Genomic DNA, 19,247 nt, shown 5'->3' on the forward strand with positions numbered 1-19,247 from the left:
TAAAAAATTTGAACTAACTTTATATATTTGAAAAAGGTGCTTTTTATATTTTGGATTACTATTTTGTATGAAAATATTCAAATTGATATGGATATCTCGCTCCTCTCTAAAACTATAGTATCAAATTCTAGCTTTTTTTTCTTTTACAATTCATTGCATCTATAAATCCTAGATATTTCCGGATTGAAAAAAATAACATATTTTATTTAAAATTTTAGAAATAATTTTTAGAAAATGAAAATAAGAAAATAGTAGAAAGTTATTCCCATTGTTTTCATTAAAAGTATTTTGTAAAACAGAAAAAGTTGAAGAAAATAGATTGACTTTAGTTCAAACTCATATAAAAGCAAAAAAAAAAGAAAATTAAAAAGAGTTTTTTTTTACTTTAAATAGATTTACTCTAATTCAAATTTATTTTATTTATTGTGTTTTTATTGTTATTACAATATTAGCCGAAGTGAAAGAGGATAACAAGGTTTGAACCCATGTCAGATAGGTGCCATTTAAAATTTTAATCACTACTCTAAAGAAGTCTTAGCGTATGTCTTATATTTTCTATTATAGCAAAATAGGTACAAAACATATTTTTATGTTTTCATTATTGAAAATATATTTTTATATCAAACTATTTTTCATTTTTTAGAAAATAAAAATTGAAAATTAATTTTTTTTAAATGAAAATGGAAAATACAAATCTAAAACATTTTAGAAAAAACTAAACCAAGTCTACTATTTTTATATAAAATGTATTTTTAAATAAGAGTCTGCTTATATTTGTGTAAAATTTAAGTGGTAGTACACTTTTTGTATTTTTTTTACGCAATTAATATTTTAACAATCTAACAGTCATATTTTATCATCCATTCATGTAAATCATGCATGCCAAGTTTATTATAAAATAAATTAAAAATTTTTAACTATTCATTTTATGTAAAAAAATTCAACCATTAAATATATATTAATATAGACAATGTTTTAGATCGATGTGATAAAGATATCAGATAAGTTAAAAAAATTTGCATGAATGATAAGTACAAATATATTGATAAATTCAATAGTTGGACTGTTAGAATATTAAAAAATTACAAAATAATCTAAAACCACTAAAATTTTACATTAATATAAGTGGATCCTTCCGTTCAAATACTCTTATCCTTAAATTTTTAATCTCTTACAAATATTTGTATAAATCCAATTAAAGACTATATTTTACTTTTGACAAACATCATATTATTGTTTACCTTACATTAATAGCCCATAATCAATATCGTCTACCAACACTTCACACTAGGTTAATTATTTCTTTGTGTCAAATTAGAGTAAAATTTTGCAAATTAAAATATACTCTAAGCAAGGTTTTTAGAACCAGATCGATAGTTGAATTAGTCAGGCCGCTGCTTCGTATGATTCAATTAAATAAATCATTAAAAATAAAAATAAAAAAATCGGTTAAATCAATTTTTTTAGCTTAGTTTAATCGTTCTGTATTGGTTTGTGGATCAACTTGCCTGATGTATCTCTTCGAACCAACACGCCAACCGGTTTAGTTCGATTCAAACAATCATGACTCTAAATCTCTACATTTTGTACCTTTGGAATTTAGTTCTCCTACTTTTATTTTCAATAATTTAATCCCCTCATTTTTAGATTCATAAATCCACTTTCAAATTACATATAATCATGTAACAGATTAATTGAAAATTTAAAGATATTAACTATTTGAACTAATTAATAACATTATACAAATATGAAAACCAAATTATGTCAAACTTAAAGTATAAAGATTAAATCTTAAATTTAAGCATATTAGAAGGACCAAAACTGACAAATAACCATTTTTATAAAATAGAAAAAACAAAAACCATGGTGCTACTATCCTGGGGCTAGACTTTTATTCTCGCAATTCGTGCGGCCTTAGGCGATTTCTTGGACTCAAATGTGCCTAAGTCAGCTTAACTTTTGCAAAGTGAAGATTCTCGCAAAATTTCTCCAAGACACTAATTTATATAGTGGAAACAACTCAAGCCAAAAGAATGCTCAAAAGAACAAAATAAACATAGAAAAACAATGCACGATAAGTAGGGGTGTGCAAAATTCTGGTAAAACCGAAAAAATTCGGTTAACCCACCAAATTCGGTTAATCGGTTAGTTAACCAAATTTTTTTGGTCGGGGTCGGTTAATTATTTTTTGATTTTTCGGTTAACGGTTAATTCGGTTCGAAATCGGTCTGTTAACCGAATTTTTTCAGTTTAACCGAAAAATTAATAAATAAAATTATAATATATAAATAGGCCCACCATTCACCTAAACTCAATCCAAACCCAAGTATCCAACCCAACCCAACCCAATCATAAAAATTACAAATAATTTAGTAAATAAAAATAAAATTCTAAAACTAAAACTAAAACTAAAACTAAAGTCTAAAAGTTTAAACAAATAATTTAATAAATAAAAATAAAATTCAAAGACTTATATAATGTTTTTAATTATGTAGTGATTCAATTCGGTTAACTCGGTTAATTCGGGTAATTCGGTTAATTCGGGTAATTCGATTAATTCGGTTAATTTTTTAACCAAAATTAAAAAACATATAATTTTCGGTTAATTCGGTTAACCGAAAAAATTTCAATTCGGTTAACGGTTAAAAATTTTGAAAGGTCGGTTAATGTTATTTCGGGTTAGTTAACCGGTCGGTTAACCGACTGAGCACCCCTAAGGATAAGTGTTTGAGTAAATATTCTCAACTTAGTATTTACTACTAAAAAATGTAATACAATGGATACAATGGGTGGTTTACAACTGAGGGGTAGACTCTCTATTTATAGTTGAGCTCCCCCAAATCCAACAGTCTAGCTAAATTTACATAGACATACGAGATGAAGCCTATCCCTAAAATTAAGGGATTTATAAGATTACACAATCAAATCGAATATACTCTTATCAAATTTTATTCCCCTTACTAAGATTAATTTCCTTTTTTTACCAAGGTAGCCTAATTTTTCATATTTGTTTCATTAGGCCACCCAAGCTTCAAATAGACATGCTTCTCCATAAGTTATTCGAATCGAGCCAGTTCCCGTGGGTTAAGTGAGTCTCATCTAATAGATAGACCTCTGTGGGACATCTTGTAACACTCCAAACCCGGTCTAAACGTTATGACCGAATCTGGCGATGTCACATTGTAACACCTCTTACACGTATTCGACGCCGGAATAGGGTACGAGGCATTACTAGAAGACATACATTTGCATACGTATTAAACCGAGTTACAAAATTTCATCCGAATTAAAAATTTCAAATTATTAACGTGCTTTTATAATTCTTTACAACATATCCTCGAAATATTATATTCATAACAAATAGGGCCTACGAGACCCGATATTTACTCATGTAATTTAAAGCTTCATTTCCATTTCATTCAATTCACAATTTCTCATGTTCACAATTCAAATCAATTTCTCAATCCAAAATATATATTTCAATCATCTAATAATATAATTCAAGTTACACGAACTTACCAGGCTAAATTGCAGAAATACCAAAATTCAGGGACATTTTGGAAATTTTCTATTTTCCTCGAATTTCCACCCAATCTTGATATAAATTAATATTTCATTTAATTTATTAATTTAAATAATAAAAAATTCATTTCATGAAATTTGGTCACTTTTTGACATTTTTACAAATTTACCCTTAAAATATTACTTTTATTCAATTTAGTCCCTGAACCTAAAACATGCAAATTAGCCATTTTTAATGAAAACTCTTGCTAGTTGAATAATCATATATTTTCCTACTCCTCCTCTCCATTCCACATCCTTAATGTATATAACATGCTTATATGTAACATTATCTATAATTTCACTATTTATTTATTTGTTCATTCAAATTTGTCCACTTGAGTCATTGTCACAAAATTATTTGTATCTTGAGCTATGTAACTCCGAATTGAGATCCGTTAATTTTCTATGAAACCAGACTCACATATATTCTTACTATAAAATTTTCAGAATTTTTTTGTTTAGCCAATAAGTACAGTTTATTCTTTAAATTCATCCCTATTCTGCTGTCTGACAGTTCCAACTCTTCTTCACTAAAAGTTAATTATCTCCTCGTACAGGCTTCAGATGATGTTACCGTTTGTTTCTCTTGAAAAATAGACTCATTCAGGATTTTAAACATATAAATTTAAGCCCATAATTATTTTCTCCAATTTTTGATAATTTTCCAAAGTCAAAACAGGGGAACCCGAATTCATTCTGACCTTGTCTCACATAATTTATTATATCTCATGATTTACAATTCCATTACTTACACCGTTTCTTCTATGAGAAACTAGAATTAATAAGATTTAATTCCATATTTTTTTCATCCTCTAATTTGATTTCCATAATTTATGGTTATTTTTTGAATTTAGCCTACTGCTACTATCCAAAACTGTTTTAGTGCAAAATGTTGATTACTAAGTTTATAACTTCCTTATTCATTTTCTCTATAATATTTTCCATCACTTCTCTTGTTTCCCTTCACTAATATATCAAGAACATAAGAATTTATTTAAGTAAAATCTACTATAACATCATTTCCATGCTTTTTCAATAATAACAAACTTAAAAATATATTGAAATCTTGATGTTCTTACCTTGTCCTATTCATTTCAATCTTTAACTTGATTTTCTCTCTCCTCCAGCTTCTATTTCTTGAATCTAACTTGATATTCAAGCTCCCCATTGTCTCCTTGTTATCTTTCTCTCTTGATGGATATGAATTTTTTTTTGATTTCTAAGTGAAAATGGTGAATTTTTGGTGAAACGACCAAATTGTAAAGAAAAGAAAGTTTCTTTCTTTCTTTTCTCTTCATACGTTGGATGCATGGGAAGAAGATGAAGATTCTTCATCTTTCCTTCCATATATATACTAAATAGAATAATAATAAAATAATAAAATATCATTTAAAAATTAAATTAAAATATTAATAAACTAATATTTATTTAATTAATTAATCTAAAATATTACCAACATCATCATTGCCTTCTAGATTTCTCTCTCTTATAATTGACCATTTTTCCCTTTATAATCTTTAAAAATTCCATCCTTGAGTCATCACTTAATTTGGTAAAATTGTGATTTAGTCCCTCAAAATTATTCACCTTTTCAATTTGGTCCTAATTCATCTATTTTCCTTAGTATCTAGATTATTCTAGTCTTAAAATATTTACACTATTGGTCCTTCAATTTTTTCATATTTACACTTTAATCCCTCAAATTTTGAGTATTTACTCTTGGGCAGCAAAACTTTTCTCACTTTTGCGATTTAATCCTTTCTTGAATTAATATGTCATAATATAATTACCAATGTTGCCATAACTCAAAATTTCTCTTTCTGTCACTTTATTTCCTTATTTTACTATCAATGATACCTACTTTCTTACTGTAGTAATTTTCAGGATATTACAGTAGTAATTTTTGGGATATTACACATCTTTTGCGCAATGGTCACGGGCTTTGAACCTTGGCCCAAGACATTCTCCCCCCATCCATTCTTGCAACGCCCTCGGAATGGCATTGACTTGATTCACCTTGAAACTTTCTCAACACCTTGGCCATTTCCTAACCAGTCTCACTATCAGTTAGTCTCGCCCCTCAAAACTTTTGCCTCGGCTTCTGTCACCTTTTGGCTTGAACCGTTCCACTCATTGGTACATCTCGCTCACAAGAGTCCATCACTCTTACTTTGCCATATTATGACTTGCCTCGATCGAGATCCCATTGATCTGTACAACTAGTCTTCAGCATGCGAGAGCCCCTTGGCTTTCCCGATTCATGACTTTAAAAAGGCCCTTATGTTCTTGCCCGGCCAATGCTAAGTTAGCATGTAAAACACTACCAAAGTGTTTGAAATGTACCTTACTCACAACATTTACTCACTCTTGTCCAGTTTGCATATTTACTTTCCTCCCAAAGTCCAATGTACAACCCATCTCTCCCATAAGTGGTAGTTCTACTGGTAACCCAACAAGCTTCATATTGATTTTCTACTCCACTATCATTCTCAAAGGGGCTTCCGTAGCATTTTTATTTACCAAGTCAATGTTTCTCCCATATGAAACATCCTCAGCTAACTGGATTACCGACAACACCTTAGTCCTAATCTTTATGTCTTGATTTGCCAACACAACACATGGTAATTCTAGATTATATGATTACGGTTTTGTACTTGGCTTAAACTTCCTTGATAGAATTAAATTGGATATTTTTCCCTTTATAAATCGTATTCATGTCTATGATAATCTGGAATGGTGGTTCGCGCTTAAAAAGTCTGCCAAATCCCAACTCTTTTAATTTTTGGTCAAATTGCTTGTGGGCAACTCCTAATTTTGCCCCAATTTTAAATTAGTCTATTTTTTTCTAATTAAAAGCCTTTCTCTCTCAATTCTCTTAAAACTAATTTTTATTTTTGCAAGTTGTTTTAAGGAAAATATCTTCTGGTTACTAAATTCTAAATTTTCGAACCTAATTTTTGCTCTAATTTTCAAAACTAATCCCGATCCAAATTGACAAACCTGGTTCACTAACTCGAAACTACTAGGCCAAATTTTAGGATGTGATAATATTAGTTTAAATATTAGACAACCAATGAGAAATATTTTCTTTCATTTTGTTTTGCGTGCAAAAATCATGTGAGGACAATTATGCAAAGCATATTAATGTAATCAATGTTTTTTTATTAACCAATTTGTTTGAAAAAATTACAAGTGTACTTAGACGAAAATAATACACTTAGAGCATTAGATCCAACAATGCACACGTCCAAATATTTGTTTCGCAATGGGGTTGGTGAGTCAATATTAGGCGAATTCAGGACCAAGACACTAGCAAGCAGTTAAACATATACTCAAGTATTGGGTTAAAAGTTCAAGAAGTATTTATAATTGGACTTGATACAAGAGAGGCCAAAAATCCCCTCATGTTAATTCTAGGGCCTCTAATCATAGTTAGACTAGGAGTTTATTTTTCTATTAAAATACACTTCTACAATTCAACAAGGGTTTCATCTCTTCTCCTCATAAATAGATGGCACTGGTAGGGCTAAATACACATACTTTGAGATATTTTTATTCTTCCTGAAAATAGTGAGAATTTATTTTCTAAGTATATAGTTTATTTTCTAAATTAACAATTCTACTGGTTTCTATTAAAAAGTGATTTGTTTTCCTACTAAAAGTAAAGTAAATAATTTATGATTTTGTATTTGATTTGAATTTATTCGAGCCCACACTTGAAGCAGTTCATGGTATAAGAATAACAGAAAAGGTCGTTCGATTGAAAGACAAGAACGAAAAGGATTCATCTAGCCGAAAACACATGTGTAGTTTCGGTAAAAGGTTTATTGCTATAAATATCATAAATCAGCTCAGTTTTCAAAATTTTTATTTTTCATTGTGCAAGAAAACTATTTTCAAACCATATTTTTTTCCAATAGCAATCATGTCGAGATGTTGGACCCTTAACGTCGTGACAAGATCAAATAAGTGAGTTGTGTAGCTATGAAAAACCCCCGAAATCACGACGTCAACTCAATATTTTGCAAACTTTACTATTTGGTCCTAAATCGACCTCAGGTTAGAAAAAAAGATTTCGTAAGCTCATATAAGACTCGAAAATGATTATGTAACATATTATGAATGTGTAATGTACTTATTTATATGTGTAAATCGTTGCAGTGTGTATAATTGATCATAGCTCGGACCTAACAACTGGGTTGGGTATGGGGTGTTACTTATATATATGTGTATGTTCCTGTTGGAACATTTTGAAAATATTTATAATGTTCCAACAATTCCAAAAGAAAATTTAGAAGTAACCAAAAGTTATATCACTTTGTTATTAACCAAAAATTGTCACTATTTATATTGATAGGTTATGTCTATTAAATATAAAGGGTTGTGTCACTTGGTTATTAACCAAGAGTTGTCACTATTCATTGTGAATAATTACATCTCTTGTAACTGAAAGTTATGTTTTTTGGTTATTGTAACGTGTAGGTTTGTGCAAGTGTACACAGTCGTTATCAAGTAATGAGCAAGTATCAAGTTATCGTCTCCACAGGGATTGCATTTGTGCTAAGTCACTTAATTTGTAAAATTATATTAACAATTTTGGTAAATAAAAACACAATATAGTTGAGAAGTGGTGATTTAAATATATTAAACTAAATGCAATGATCCCTAATGCAAATTATCCTAAGTATACAAACTATATGAATGAAATAGATTTTTGTAAAATTAAACACAATTTGCAACAATTATAACATAAATAAACTAGGACAATTACTTTAATTAAACTCAATTTATTATCAACATGCTTAATAATATTCAGAAAAACATTTCATAGCAACTCGATCTTTCATGAGTTTGGAAAACATATTAGGTCCTTTCAGAATCCTTTACTTAGTAAATACGCATTTTACTGATCCTTATTTATTAAGGGTTTCTTAGCATTCGTGTGAGGTAATAGGGACGTGTCAGGTTTGAAACAATTTAATCACACAAATCTAAAAACTATGCAGATAACAGAGCTTGGTCAGAGTTATTATGTAACTTACAATTTAACCGGATTAGGATCTAAATTGAGCATGCAGATTTCAATTATGTGTCCATTAGTCGTCATTTGGTCAGGATTGCTCAACTAATTCAGGTGCATTTCAATCACGTATGAACGAAATACAGACTTGATTTTAATTGAAAACATGATCGATTGAGGCACAAACATTATAAGTATGAATCAAATAAATATTATTTAATCAAAGCAATTATCCTAGCTTAAATAAAATTAAGCTAAAATTGTTGTAAACAAGAACAAAGAACACATAGCAAACATCTTTATATTAAATTAAAGAAAAGGAAGATTAAACCCAATTCAGAGTGGCTGTCACCCAAGACTCTGACTGACGAGGCTCCTTCGTTCCTTTGCTTTGCTCCTTTGCTGATGGCTCTCCAAGGTGGCTGACCAAGGGTCCTTTAAGAGGCTTAATTGCTAAAATCTCTATGAAGAGATGATGCTAGGCGTGGGAATGGAAAATGCTAAGAGAATTTGGAGAAAAGAGAGAATGATGAATGATTGAAGGATGCTTGAGGGATCTTATTTATAGGTGAGGAGAGGGGGATAGTTTGCTAAAAATAGGATTTTTCATCTTTTGAAGCATCTTCTATGGGTGGCTGGCCAGAAATTGAGCAAGTTGAGCTAATTTTTCCTTGATTTTTGGTCAATTTGAGTGCCACAACAACTCAAGACTGAGACTCGGTCAAGTGCAAATCTTCAGGTAAATCTCTAATTTCTTCAACTCTTCAAGGACCTTGTGCAATTAAACCAAACAATGGTTTATGGACAGCCATGTGCAGCCAAATTTTGGACGTTTTGTAATCCAACAAAGCTATCAGACCTGTCTAGAATAAATCAACAAGTTAGAGGACCAAAGAATAAAATTTATCCAATTTAATTAATTAATTAAAACCCAAATTATTAATGAAATGTTTAAAATAAATTATTAAACATAATTTTATATTTTATTATTTAATTTAATCATGCATGGCCCACTTTATGTCTTAAAAAATATAATATATTCAAATTAATATAAAATAAGCCATTTATTGCATGAAAACTATATAATAAAGCATAAAATCACATTTAAATAATTTCTATGTCCTAATTTCATATTTTCACATATTTCATTAATTTATTAAACAATTACTTAGTTTTAACAACAGATTAAAGTAAAAAGGTAATAAATTACATAGGAAAAATCCTAGATATTTTTTCGTTTACACACCCCCAAACTTAAACCATTGCTCGTCCTAAGTAATATTTATGCACAGCAAAAAGGTATTGCTAAGGAAAAATTGCTAATTGTGTAAACAACATCAATCTTTGTCCCATAATCATGCATTAATAACTTCATGCTTATTAATCTTCTTTATTAACAAATAATTCATATGCAAACATTCCTTAAAATTATACTAAGCTTCAAAATATGCCAACATGAATCATAGTTTGCATGTATGTCATAGCCATAGATAACATTCTTCATTCAACATAATTTCCTATAAATCAAGCAAAAAATCAAAAGGCTTATTTATGATCTTCATATGTTGAACTCAGAACTTCCTCTCCACTAATGTAGGTGACATAATCATCAAATCAATAGGTCTTTTATATGGTTGTAATGGAGCTCAGTTAAAGGTAGGGATTTTAAGAGATGAGACATTTCGGTTTTAAAAATCTTAACCTTTAATTTGTCTTGGTTTTCTCGTAATACAACCTTTTTCTTTAAATGAACCTTAGGAAGACCCTAAACTTATTTTGAATTCAAGCTCATACATTTTTCCTTTTTGAAGACTAAGCAAATTTTTTTTTCGCCTTCTTTTTTGAAGCATGAGTACATACATCTTTATGAAAATTTCCTCAAATATTGATTCCCAAGACAACTTTAGTTAAGATAGGTGCACAAAATTAGGATAATTTAAAAAAAATGGTAACTGGCTTATAATGTAGGTTCATTGCAAAAACAGGTCTTTAAGCTCAAAATTACAGTTTCAAGGGTCTAATACCATAGGGTTGGCTTGAAAAGGCTCAAACGGTCCAAAGAAATAGTGCCTATATCATTTTAGATTTTTATGTCCCCTAGGATTTTGCCTCAAGAAAGTTACTAAGTCAGTTCTAAAGATATAAACCTTCATGCATGTCTAATCTCAAAAGAAACTAAGTTTTCATGGCAAACATTAATAAGGCTAAGATCATACAAGCATTCCATTCTTCATGATAACATACTTTCACTTAGATAAAATTATTATTCATACTTGCATACAAACTATCTCTAAACATTCATTTATTAAAACATTTTTATGAAAGAAATGATTGAAGCATACTTGAAAAAAATTTAAAAGTTTGAGCAATTTATTTACCTTACCTCCCTTTAAAAAGAAGCAATATCCTCATTGCAAGAACAAAGTAATAAATGAAAACTGAACACCAGGTAGGGTTGTTAAAAAAAAAAAGAGGTGAGTCATTAAGACTGCTTAAATACCAAGTCTTCCCTAATAATCCAATCCTAGGCATGTTCATTCCCATTACTACATCACTTAGTCTTATTCTTTCTAAAGAAGTTTTAAGTTTGCTCATGCTTGCTATGTTTTATTCTGCAGAAATTAAATTCTAATTACGAAAGAAATAAATTCCTAAGTACCTAAAAATAATTAAATAAATAACAGGACAAGAATCTCCCCTTTTACTTTTCTGACTCATTCCCCTTGTCTTCTTTAGCTCCATCTCCGTTTGCATCGTTTATATCTTCCATCCATGTCTGAAAGATAGCATCTGGGAACTCAGGAACAAAAGTATTAGAGATATTCTTAAAAGTATTTCGAATTAAGTCATCTCTAATTTTTGCATATTTCTAGTAAGTTTGTTGTTGATTGTGCATGAACTTGCATATCCATCAAAATTGACAACTCCGATTTCCTTGAAGTACTTGTAGAAGTCGGCATGGGAGTTGTATATTCAGGTTCAACACTTAGCTTGACTAGTTCTTCTTCTGACTCAACCTTTGATTTAGGAATGTTAGGTTCCTTATCAGATTCTTCCTTTTCAGTGTTTGTGACTGAATTAGCTTCAGTTTCAGTTCCATCTTTTGACTCCTCTATATTCGGCTCAGTTGGCTCTTCTTGCTCACCTTGATTCAGTTCATGCACCCTCTCAACTAATCTTTCAAGATCATAATTTGTAATGCATCCTTGAACATATCTCCCCTTCAGATTTGCTTGTGTTTTAACACGGGCCTTTAAGCAAAGTGAAGTGATTAATGATGGGAAATAAGCACTTCCTGCCTTTTTTTTAGCACAATCATGAATCTCCTTGAGGATAATTTTCCCAACATTAGTGGACTTTTCTGTCAAAATTACATATAACAAAAGCATCCGTTCCATCGAGATGGTGGAACTATGTGAGATAGGCATAAAATTGTAGCGAACGAAATAAAACCATACCTTTGCTACTCGTTTTATGTATTCTCTTCGACAAGAATGACTCTTATACTTTCTTATAATCCATTGGGATCTCGAATTTGTCACAACATCAAGCACTTGTTGAAAAAAATCCCAATTGATATTGTTCATCATAGGGTAGTACTCATATTCTTCAACATCAGGTAAATTAAACAAATCATTGATGGAACTAGAAGTAAGAGGTACCTTTTTCTTTCGAACAATGACTTCAGTAGCATTTTGCATAGTCAAACAAGCATAGAATTCTCGAACTAGTTCATCATCGGGAAGTGAATGATTATCACAAAATTGTTCCCACTTGAGAGCGTTGATTTTCTTTCTAATCGGTATAGGAACAACCATCAAATCATTACTCTTCAAGTCAAAACATTTTTCCAGCATCATAGGTTGATGCTTAAAGATTGAATCAAATCTCTCTTTCACTTCTTCATCTATCAAAATTGGGTTTTCAAGAGCAGTCTTTGAAGACCTGGTTCTTTTGTGAGACATGATATCTTTTCTCAAAAATTTGGCAGAGTTTCTGCACAAAAGAGAAAAGAGAAATCGGCAAAGTTGGAAGAACTCTAAGGAAAAAATCTTGCGACGACAAAAGGGAATTTTGACAAAAAGAGAAGAGAACTAGGGTTTCTTTCGAGATTTGAAGTTGACGGCACAAAAGGGATATTTAGGGATTTTTAGGGTGTAAGCAAATTGCTTTGAGGGATATGAAAATTAGTAGAATGGAGAGGGGTTTATATAGGGAAAAATTAGGGCAATATGTAGCAAAAATTTAGCTACATTGGGGTTACTTGGCGGCAAGCAATGGGTGTGACGAAAAGACATGGATTTTTCCCTCCTTTTTGCTGTCTTGGGACTCAAACTCAGACTGTATCTTACTAAAAAAAACTGATTAGTACTTGGGCCAAATTTGACCCCCTTTATTAACATAAAAATTTAAAATTTAAACTGAACAAATGAAACTTAAAAATTTTAAGTCTTAATTAGAAAATTTCTTCTTAACAAATTACATTAAATTAATTCCCAAGAAAGGTTGAAGGGGTCACAGCAGTCCCACTTAAGTTTCAATCTCCTTAGACAAAATTAATTAAATGTAATAAGTTAAGAAAATAAGTTCTAATTATTTATTTACAAAATGAGTTCATGACAAACTAAGGGTCTGCTAATTTGAGCGAGGATTCAATTCGCTCAATTTCACCATCCCAGTAGTGTTTGAGATGTTGACCACTAACTTTAAACTTACCTCCATAATTGTTGTATAATTCAATAGCTCGATAAGGATAAACTCAATAGATGGTATAAGGTCCTTTCCATTGGGATTTAAGCTTCCCAGGAAATAACTTCAACCTTGAATTAAACAAAAAAACCTTCTAACCTTCTTTGAACTCACGAGGTTGTATATGACTATCATGCCATCTCTTTGATCTCTCTTTACACATTTTGGAATTATCATAGGAAAACAACCTCAGCTCTTCCAACTCATCAAGTTGTAACATCCTTCTCTCACCGGCTTGTTTAATATCAAAGTTCAACTGCTTTAAAGCCCAGTGAGCTTTATTCTCCAAATCTAATGGCAAATGGCATGCCTTTCCAAAGACTAACCGACAATGATTCATTTCTAACGGAGTCTTAAATGTTGTTCGATAGGCCCATAATGCATCATCGAGTCTTCAAGACCAATCTTTTTTGCTAGGGCGTACTACTTTTTCAAGGATACCTTTGATTTCGCGATTCACTCTTTCAACTTGCCCATTAGATTGGGGGTGATAGGCAATAGCAATCTTGTGCTTCACATCATTTTTTTCAAACAACCATTTAAGCCATTTGCTCATAAAGTGAGAACCTTCATCACTACTAATAGCTCTTGGTGTCCCAAATCATGTAAACACATGCTTATGTAGAAATCGCAAGACTACCTTAGCATCATTTGTAGGGTATGCATCAGCTTCAACCCACTTGGATACATAGTCCACAGCAACTAAGATGTATTTGTTCCCGTACGAAGAAGGAAACAGGCCTAAGAAGTCAATGCCCCATACGTCAAACAATTCAATCTCCAAAATGTTTGTCAAGGTCATCTCATTCCTCCTTGATATATTTCCAGTCCTTTGGCATTTATCACAGTTCTTCACATAAGCATAAGTATCTTTAAATAGTGTAGGCCAAAAGAAACCTACTTCCAAAATCTTTGTTGCAATACGTGAACCACCAAAATGTCCCCCACTTGGAGATGAATGGCAATATACAAGATCTCATCAATCTTGCTTTCAGTTACACGCTTTCGGATTATATTATCTGCACATTGTTTAAACAAAAACGGATCCTCCCAAAGATAATACCGACTATCATGAAGGAATTTTTTCCTTTGTTGGTATGTCATTTCTCGAGGAATTATTCCACATACAAGATAATTAGCAAAATCAGCAAACTAGAGTATTTCATGAATTCGATTTACCTCAAATAAGTGTTCATCTGGGAAATTCTTGTTTATAGGCACACATGACTGGGTTACCACATCTTGCTCCAACCTTGACAGATGATCAACTATTTGATTTTTGACACCATTTCTATCTTGGATCTTAAGGTCAAATTCTTGGAGTAAAAGTATCCAACGAATTAGCCTTGGTTTTGCATATTTCTTCGTGAGCAAGTATTTAATGGCCACATGGTCAGTAATTACTGTAACTTTGGTACCTATAAGATATGAGCGGAATTTTTCAAAAGCAAAAACTATAGCGAAGAGTTCCTTTTTAGTTACCGTATAATACGTTGGGCTCCCGTAAAAGTTCTACTTGTATAGTAAATAGGGTGAAACACTTTATTTCTTCTTTGACCTATCACAGCTCCAACGACATAATCACTTGCATCGCACATCAACTCAAAAGGTGAGTTCTAATCAAGTGTAACGATTATTGGGGCTGAGATTAAACGCTTCTTTAGCTCTTCAAAAGCTTCCAAAAATGCTTTGTTGAAATCAAACATTGTATCTTTGATAAATCTTCAATAAAAATCGAAATGGCCTAAGAAACTTCTGACTCATTTCACATTCATTGGGGCTGGTAATCTTTCAATTACGTCCACCTTTGCTTTATTGACTTTAATTCCTTTCTTTGAGATCTTATGACCTAAGACAATCCCTTCCTTGACTATAAAATGACATTTTTCCCAATTAAGGACAAGATTCGTCTCTTCGCATCTCTTCAGTACCTTAGCCAAATTACTCAAACAGATATTATAAGTGTTACCAAAAATAGAAAAATCATCCATGAAAACCTCAACAAAATTGTCAACCATATCAATAAATATTGCCATCATGCATCGTTGAAAAGTTGCAGGTGCATTGCATAAACCAAAAGGCATTCGCCTAAAGGCAAACATACCGTATGGACAAGTAAAGGTAGTTTTATATTGGTCCTCCTTGGCTATAACTATTTGGTTATATCCCGATAGCCATCTAAAAAATAATAGAATTCATTACCTATCAGTCGATCTAACACCTGATCTATAAAAGGCAACGAAAAATGGTCCTTCCAAGTGGCTTTGTTCAACTTTCTAAAATCAATACAGATTCTCCAATCGGTAACAATTCTGGTTGGAATTAATTCATTACGCTCATTTTAACAATCGTGATTCCACCTATCTTCAGCACACACTACAACAGACTTACCCACGAACTATCTGAAATAGGATAGATGATTCCTGCATCTAGCCATTTAATCACTTCCTTTCTCACAACTTCTTTCATAATAGGATTGAGCCTCTTTTGCCCATCAATTCGAGCTTTTTCACCTTCTTTTAAAATGATTTTATGCATGTAAAAAGAAGGGTTTATACCTCGAATATCAGCTATGGTCCAACTAATTACTTTCTTAAATTTCTTTAGAACATCAATTAGTTGCTCCTCTTGATCTTTCGTCAGTTTTGCTGAAATAATCACAAGCAAAGTAGAACAATCACCTAAATAAACGTATTTCAAATGGGAAGGAAGTACCTTTAGTTCGAGTTTAGGTGGTTCTTAAATTGACAACTTGGGTTGCACAAATTCTTTAACTTCCAACTCCAACAGTTCAAACCGTGTGGATTGAATAAAATTTCCAGGATTGGCTTCCATCAAAGCCATGTTTTCTTCACCTTCTTCAGCCTCTAAAGGGTCAAGATCTAAGGCTTTCTTCAATGGATCTACTTCAAAATTGCTTTCCATAGAAACCAAGGTTTCCATCTCTTCCATAACTGAACACTCCTCTGCCGGATCGGGAAATTTCATCGCTTTAAGAATGTTAAAGGTTACCTGATCATTTTGAACTCGCATGGTGAGTTCTCCTTTCTGCACATCAATTAACGTTCCTCCCGTTGCTAAGAAAGGTCTCCAAATGATGATCGGCACTTCCTTGTCTGCTTCAAAATCTAAGACAATGAAATCAGTAGGAAAAATAAATTTATCAAATTTTACCAAAACACCATCGATCTTTCCTTCGGGATATGCTAAAGATCGATCTGCTAGCTAAAGCACCACAGTTGTAGGTCTTACTTCACTATCCCTAACATCTTGAAAATAGACTTAGGCATCAAGTTGATACTTACTCCTAAGTCACACAAAGCTTTACTATAGTAAGATTCACCAATGTTACAGGGTATAGTAAAGCTTCGTGGGTCTTTCAATTTCGGTGGCAATTTGTTCTAGAGGAACGCACTACACTCATTTGTCAAGGCAACAATCTAATACTCACTCAGTCATTTCTTCTTGGACAGTATATCCTTCATAAACTTCACATAATTCGACATTTGTTCTAAAGCCTCCACCAACGAAATATTGATGTGTAACTGCTTCAGAACATCCAAAAACTTCTTGAATTGCACCTCATATTTCTGCTTGTTTTGCTGCAATCTTTGTGGATATGGAGGTGATGAAACTTTCGGTTGAACCAGACAACTTTTCTGAGTAGGTAAATCTGCATCCAAAGATGTTAAAATATTTGAATTCACTAAGTGAGGGTTTACCTTGTCAGACTTTGCATATTCTGATTCCTTTGGTGTAGGAACTTTAACAACTGGTTGATTATTCTCAACGAGCTTATCTTCGATATCAATCAATCGGGGTTCTAGAATTTTACCACTTCGCAATGCCACTGTCTTGATATGTTCTTTACCCAAATTTCTTGGATTCTCAGTATCACTCGGCAAGGTTCCTTACGGTCTATTACGTAGCTCCGTAGCTAACTGACCCATTTGGTTTTCCAAATTTTTTAGTGTTGTTACTTGGCTTTGGATTAAAACATCATTCTTTGCCATGTATGCTTTAGCTTGCTGATTAAACCCTTGAGATTGGTTGGTCTTTGCTGTAATACGTTGTTGTTCGGTCCATTTCCTTGGTTGCTCCAAGAAAAGTTAGAATGATTACGCCATGAAGGATTGTAAAAGTTAGAATGGGGTCTTTCTCCACTCCTATTTTGATATTGGTTCCCCACATAGTACACTGACTCGGGATTTGATGGAAAATTCTCACAAGAATGACCTTCCCCGCAGTACACACAAGAAACTACTTCGAACAGACTTGGTGGCTGAGCTGCAAAATTATTAGTACTATTAGCGGGTTACCTATTTTATCATAGAGGAAATAGACGATACTTGGGCTGATAACGAAGTGAGGACGTCAACTTCATGAAATCCGGCTACACGTCTTTCTGAAGCTATTAAATTTTTTTGCCATTGATAGTTATTACTCGCGATCCTCTCGATCCTCTCGATGATCTCATAAGCCTCATTATAAGACTTAGACAAAATTGCACCATTCGTGAAAGCATCTACCATCAATCTTGTATATGCATTGAGACCATTATAGAATGTCTCCAACTGGATACAATAAGGAATCCCATAATGAGGACACTTACGAAGTAACTACTTGAATCGCTCCCAAGCCTCATACAAAGACTCGTCATCCAATTGTTGGAAAGTTGTGATCTCATTCCTTAACTTAGCATTTTTTCTAGGTGGGAAATACTTAACCAAAAATCTCTCTGCTAATTCTTGCCATGTAGATATGGAACTTGGTGGCAATGAATTGAGTCATGCTCGTGCTCGATCTCGCAACAAGTACGGAAACAACTTCAACCTCAGTGCGTCTTCAGTCACACCAGCTATCTTGAATGAATTACTCACCTCCATAAACAATCGAAGGTGGAGATGTGGATCTTCAATGGGCATACCACTAAATTGGCCTACCATTTGTAGCATTTGAAACATCATTGATTTCAATTCAAACTGGGTTGCCTCAATATCTGGCCTTCTATTACTCACCTCCATAAACAATCGAAGGTGGAGATGTGGATCTTCAATGGGCATACCACTAAATTGGCCTACCATTTGTAGCATTTGAAACATCATTGATTTCAACTCACTCAAAAGTGGCATAGCATATTGTTTGATGCATCGATCCCTATCGTCGGCAATGCGGATGGGATTTCGTACATGATCAACTTCATTACCTTGGTCTTCATTTTGATTTCCAAGGTCCATCTCGACTTGTCTTTGAGCTATTCGTTGACGTCTTCTTTGTCTGAAAGTTCGCTCAACTTCAAGGTCTACAGGGAGTAAATCGATAATTCGATCTATGCTCACAAATACCTGAAAAAAAATCACAAAAAATTAAAAAGAATAAGTTATTAATGTTAGAAATAAATCAAATTAAAAATAAATAATTTCACGAAAAAATTTGATTGTGGCAACAGTTGACAATCCCCGGCAATGGCGCCAAAAACTTGTAATGCGTAGGTTTGTGCAAGTGTACACAGTCGTTATTAAGTAATAAGTAAGTATCGAGTTATCATCTCCACAGGGATTGTATTTGTGCTAAGTCACTTAATTTGTAAAATTATATTAACAATTTGGTAAATAAAAACACAATATAGTTAAGAAGTGGTGATTAAAATATATTAAACTAAAGGCAATTATCCCTAATGCAAATTATCCTAAGTATGCAAACTATATGAATGAAATAGATTTTTGTAAAGTTAAACACAATTTGCAACAATTATAACATAAATAAACTAGGACAATTACTTTAATTAAACTCAATTTATTATCAACATGCTTAATAATATTCGGAAAAACATTCCATGGCAACTCGATCTTTCATGAGTTTGGAAACCACATTAGGTTCTTTCGGAATCCTTTAATTAGTAAATACGCATTTT

General features: G+C 32.2%; 1 non-coding gene across 1 annotated transcript; it reads left to right on the forward strand.

Annotated features, from left to right (window-relative positions):
- Window positions 1-17,923: 17,923 nt before the first annotated feature.
- LOC121216501 (small nucleolar RNA R71) lies at window positions 17,924-18,030 on the forward strand. The gene has a single exon (XR_005912681.1). It is a non-coding gene; the product is annotated as a small nucleolar RNA R71 (small nucleolar RNA).
- The last annotated feature ends 1,217 nt before the right edge of the window (window positions 18,031-19,247 follow it).

The sequence above is a fragment of the Gossypium hirsutum genome, chromosome D04 (assembly GCF_007990345.1).
Source record: "Gossypium hirsutum isolate 1008001.06 chromosome D04, Gossypium_hirsutum_v2.1, whole genome shotgun sequence".
Taxonomy (NCBI): domain Eukaryota; kingdom Viridiplantae; phylum Streptophyta; class Magnoliopsida; order Malvales; family Malvaceae; genus Gossypium; species Gossypium hirsutum.